The sequence below is a fragment of the Mya arenaria genome, chromosome 12 (assembly GCF_026914265.1).
Source record: "Mya arenaria isolate MELC-2E11 chromosome 12, ASM2691426v1".
Lineage (NCBI taxonomy): Eukaryota > Metazoa > Mollusca > Bivalvia > Myida > Myidae > Mya > Mya arenaria.
Genome location: NC_069133.1, coordinates 15,256,618 through 15,262,616, shown reverse-complemented (window position 1 = coordinate 15,262,616; position 5,999 = coordinate 15,256,618). Strand labels below are relative to the sequence as shown.

At 32.6% G+C, this 5,999-nt stretch overlaps 1 long non-coding RNA gene across 1 annotated transcript; it reads right to left on the bottom strand.

The window, feature by feature from the left end:
* Window positions 1-404: 404 nt before the first annotated feature.
* Window positions 405-2,165, bottom strand: LOC128211222 (uncharacterized). The gene is made up of 3 exons (XR_008257239.1): window positions 2,083-2,165; window positions 917-1,030; window positions 405-499 (listed from the first exon to the last, which is right to left on the bottom strand). It is a non-coding gene; the product is annotated as an uncharacterized LOC128211222 (long non-coding RNA).
* Window positions 2,166-5,999: the final 3,834 nt, after the last annotated feature.

Here is a 5,999-nt window from a genome sequence, read left to right as displayed (position 1 = left end):
TTATTTATAGTATAAGTAATAATCCCTGATAAACACACCTAGTGTTTTATAGAGTAAGATATATGAGTACTAGTGTTTTTAAGAGTACGATGTATGTGTACTATGTTGTTTGTGGAGTTTTGTGCAGTTGTTCCCATGTTTCTTGTTTGTGAGTTTTTGTTTGTTGTGTTTTATGCTGTTCCGTTTACCCTACATCATTAAACGGGTTTATGTTTAAACGTTTTGCCACTGAGCTTGTTAATGTAGTTTTTCATATGTGTTTAATATGAACCTTGATCAAACAGTTCAACAAATTCTAATGCATATAACACAAAGAGGAACATTCTACATCTGCATTAAGATTCATTACATTCATTCATAATCATTTGAACTTAATAATAAATAGGAACAACATTACAAAAATATAGATTTTTCACAACGAAACTTTATTTTCATCACAAACAAAACACAAATCGTGTAGATATATGTGTAAGGATGTTTTCGTTTACTTATTCATTGCCTGGAAAGAAACAAAGACATGTATAGACCCGATACCTGGTTGGTATACAGAGATATTTTCTGAAGATATTATGAACGGGAACTGTGGACTTATGTAAAAAGATGTACAAAAATATGTACTCAAATGTATAAAGGAGGTCTTAGCTTCATTATTTAAAAAACATTGTGTGACATAAGTTTAAACATTAAATTTACACGATTCGAGTCAAATATAGATTAAACAAAATTGATCGTTTGTCAATTCACAAATGCTAAATACTGAATAAATACGCGTCACATCAAACAACATGAATATTGTATTTCGCATATCTTAAATGAAATCAAGTTGGAGAACTCACAGCAAATTTGTTCTGATATATATTATTTCTTTACCAATTAGCGAGTTACAACGACAAAATAGATGACAATATTTTCATACCTCATTAGCCGATCCAGCCTCTTGAGCAGCACCTCCTCAGGTATCCACAGCTTCCCTTATCGGTCTCCCATCTATCACATCGGTACTTGCACGGGCAGCCCAGTCCACGAATGGCTGAAAAGATGTGTTTAACATTCAATTACAATCGTTGTTTGTAGCTTGATCGAAATAGACGAAATGACTTAAATTAAAGCAACAACAATTTGTTTCGCATTATTTGAAATAATGATATCAAAGTCGACATTTCCAACAAAGTATAAAATGATATATTTAAACATTTAATACATGTATATCTAACATTTTGTTTTAGAATAATTTCCGGGTAAGGACCAATATTTAAACAATATTTATATGAAAAAAACAACAAGAAAAAGTCCAGTAGTAAAAATCTTAAACACACAGAAAAACAACACAAGCATACAATGCATAAAGATAGGGGTGTTTATCAAAAAGTGTTTGGTACTGCCTTTGGACAGTAAAACCTTTTCAGCACAGACGCATTCTTATCCAAGAATGAGTGGAGTATTCAGCATTGTAAATCCGATTATATGGATACACGTCTTAAAAGTATTCATAAACTTGCAGAGAAAACACGTTAATCAAAGCGTTCTTAATAATAAAAATATTAATAATTATAATAAACATAATAAAATATTAATAATAAAAAAAATAATAATAAACAATATTTATGCGAAAAACTACAGAAACAAGCTCAGTAGCAAACGTTTAAACATAAACCCGGTTTAATGGCACTGGGTAAACGCAACAAGAAACACGGAACAACAAAACAAAACAAAACTTCACAAACAGCACATTGCATACTTAAACGAATATTTTATTAATGCAATGGAAACAATGGAAACGCCTAGAAGTCAAATACTCAATTCATGAATGTTATCGACGAAGAGACACTGAACCAGAGACACTTAATGTACAAGCAGAAGCAGTCAGACAGTATACATCAGAAAAGCTTGGTCAATAAATGAAACGCCTTAGAGCGGGCAGTGGAATACGAGTTCTTAAGAAGCTGAAATAGTTTAGATACACCCCTGTCACATATATCCAACCAAAAAGTGTGACCGAACGAAAAATGATATATTTAACAAAAATAAATATAATTTGATCGAACTTATTCATAAAATTCGAAATAATTAATGTTCTCCTACCTTCAACGGTAGCTGGCAGCAGCGTCAAAGAGAGGCAGCTAACCAGAAGAAGAACGATGAACAGCTTCATGTTTGGAGATTCGAGTGGTGAATGCACTTCTGGGCTTTCGATGGCTCTTATATAACAAATCCGGAAAATATGTAGGTACAGCAGTAAAATTATATTTAAATGTTAACAGCCAATTAAGATTGAGCAATGTTTTATAAGCATGGATTTTTCTTATTTGAAACATTTCGAATTCAGACCACAATCGAGTTTCAAAAGGATCCATAATGCACGAACGATTTTCTTTAATTAACGAACATATTTATATATTTGCATTTTTAAATTCAAATTTAAAAATCAACCTTATTTAGCGATTTTATATAGTAATAAATTAGGTTTATCAAACACTTTTTTCCTAAACCTATACTTTTATTTTATATTAAACTTTTTCGGAAAAGGTATTGGGATGTTTTGAAAAATGGTAAGATATGGAATAAAATTTAAACAACCAATATGAACTACATATACTTGGGTATAATGAATATATACAAAAGTTACTTGTTAAGTTCTTACAGCAATCTCCCAAGCTATTAAATACATTACTTATAGATAAATATTTAATTGATTGTTTATAAAACGCCACGCTTCCCTTTGCATGCATTACATGACTTTCTTGACGTAACAAACAACACTTTGTTTTCTGGATATAAAAGTGTGTTTTTTTGCTTTTGCCAAACAACACATCTTATTGAATTTCGCTTTTAAAACAATATTGGTAATCATAGTTTTACATATTAATTTTATTCTTGTAACTAAATTCTTATTGTTTAACACAACAATTAATTAATTTGAACGAGCATGAACTGCATCATGAATAGAAATATTGTAAAAATCGCGTTAATCATGTTATGAAAGTAGAATGAACTGGCCTTGACTTGACAATGCAAACGCAGCAATTATTGTTGTTGTTTGTGTAGTTTTTGTTTTGTTTTTCACTATGTTGCTTGATTGTGATTGTTTTTTTTTCTGTTCTATGTCAATGGCGTTGACCTTTTGCCATTAAACGGGGTTTATGTTAAAACTTTCGATTACTGGACCTGTTTCTGTTTTATCACATACATCTTGAAAGTTTCGTTACATTAATCGTCTAGTACAGTATAAGTATATTGTTTGCGAGAGACAATAAAAATAAACTAAAAAGATAAAGGATATATCCGTGGTAAATAATGTATTTCGTTTACATTCGAGTCAGCGATGCTGAATTGTTACTTAAGATATCTGTCGGCGTGTTCAAAAGATGAACAAACTGCACCGTCCTTTTGTTCTCCTGCTTCTTGTCGATGGCCGTATTGGCGACAACAGTAATATGAATACAGGTGACTTCTCCGGTTTTCTCCTGTTGATCCCTTAGACGCGAATACGAGGAACCGGTGAACCCTTCGGTAGCAGCATGTCGACCTTAAGTGTTATTTTTTAACATTTATGGAGTTTTTGACAACGTTGATGTTAACGAAGTTACAATGTTTAATGTGAGAATTGATAATGCAGCGATTATTACACTCATTTTGAAGCGGCACAGTATTCGATGTAAAGCATGTATATTTCATGAATATTTCGGTGACATAAAATTTGGATGTTCAAGTGGGAAAATTGAAATTTACATTGCAACGGCACCTCTTAGCTAGGTTTTTAAACTGTTTTTGTGAATTATAGTATATGTTTTTTCACTGGCGCAGCTAAATGCCATATCCAAATAACATCAATGTAAGCACGTGACATTTTAGTATATGTAGTACATAGTGTTTTACCACATGTAATGATACACTATTTAATGCGATTTTGCAGACTGGAATGCAAAATGATTTTATTTTGTTAATTTATTACATATAATCATGACGCTGTGCAAGACATCTTGGCGGATTTAGTCAATGCACATATAATAATGAGCCTTCATGTTTTAATACCTACTGAAATGAGCTTAATAAACTTGCGATTCATGACATTATAACTAAATTTTCTAATTTCAAAACTAAATATAAATCATCTTCTGCAGCAGCAGCAGCAGAGGAAAGTAAAGTATGTTGCAAATAACTAATGACGACCGGGTTTCTAACAGCCGAATAAATCCGAGGTTTGTAAACTATTGTGAACTATTCGAGTGTTATTCGTAATCGGGAATTATTTGCACCGCGTTTGTTCTGAAAGATTTACAAATCCAATAATTTCACTGGATAATGTTCACCATGAGCATTAACCCTTAGAAAGTGTTACAATGCATGGGTCAATGGTATCATTTGACGTTCATCCAACTACATGACTATAATGATGGTGCAGTAAGGTAAACATGTATCTACATTTGAGAAGAATGTTACTTTAGAAAACGTTGATAAATATATAAACTACATAGTGAATATACAGATTCCGTTTAACAATGAAACCGTCAGCGAAATTAATGATTCAAATTTAGATTGTGCTAATGTCAACAGCGCAGCCAGCTTCAGTTTGGAAAACGTCAATGTCATTGAGAGTAGCGTCGTCGTAAGGATAACGTCAGTGCTACTAGTAGTATTTATAGTGTTAACAGTGTCGATGAAGATCCCGTCAGTGCTATCAGTGATGTCATTTGTGATATTGATTTAATTTAAGAAAACGTCACTGTCAACGAGTTATCACGAAAATTTAAATGGTAACTTAAATGACAGCTAAAGTTATGAATATATTTGTATATGTATACATGTAAATTTTATCATTGCTTATACTGTTTAGTATAAATAAAGTTGTTAGGAAGTGTTACCTTAATTGCTTGTGGGGAATGTCGCGAAAATCGCGATTTATGATGGTTTGCGTTGTCGTTATTATTTGTAGCAACTTTACTCCGGATGTATTGTTATTATATAAAGTTACGCCGGTGAAATATAGTTTCTTAATTAATCCGGTAATTTGTTATAAACTTATACTCCGCTTGATGGTGTTTGTGTTTTCATGAAATTTTCATTTTTTTTGCGTCGTCCTGATTGAGAGCTCCAATTTTTCGAATACGTATGGGTCGAGATTACATTAAATAGTAAAAGTTTATCATTTGGTACATTTTACTGACCCCCTAACTCCTCTGCTGCATTTTGCGATTCCATAGAGGAATCTGTTGGACTTGCCTTTGATACAGGAATTTGTGATATAATCATCACTGGTGACTTTAACTATAACACCAGGAATATAAGTTACTCTAGACGTATTCAAACTTTATGTTTATTATATGGTATATCGCAGGTGATACCAGAGCAAACTCACTTCACTGAAAATACCTCATCCACACTAGATCTGATTTTCATTGCCAACTCTAATAGCTTAATAACATCGAGTGTTGGAGATCCTTTTCTTCCTTAAATATTCGCCACCATTGTCCCATATTTGGCATTCTTAAATTTGCAAAATGCAAGTCTATCTCTTTTTTGAGAGAAGTATGGTACATTGTATAACTATAGGGGTTACTACAATGAGTTGCGTGGTCATTTCGAGGGAACTGATTGGGACTCTCTTTCTGATTTGAATATCAATATATACAGTGACACTATGACCAATGCCATTTTGACTAACGCAAGAAGATGTATCCCGACTTAAACAGTTGTTAATCGACCAGATGACGTACCCTGGATGACTTTACATGTAAAAATTCTTATTAAAATTACAAACTCAACCAAGCTATGGGATAAATTATGTAACTTTGGCCATTCGTGACGCAAAAGAAACCGGTTATTCTGATTTCTCAGAAAAAAAATGCTCTGTGTCTTCTCAGTCTAAAGGGTGTTGGACGGTTCTGAAGTCGTTTGTTTATCCTCAACCGAGGCCAAACATTAATGCAATAAAAGATCTCTCTGACGGTGAACATTGCCTAGATGACTCTTGTAAAGCTGAAATTCTCAATACCCGCTTT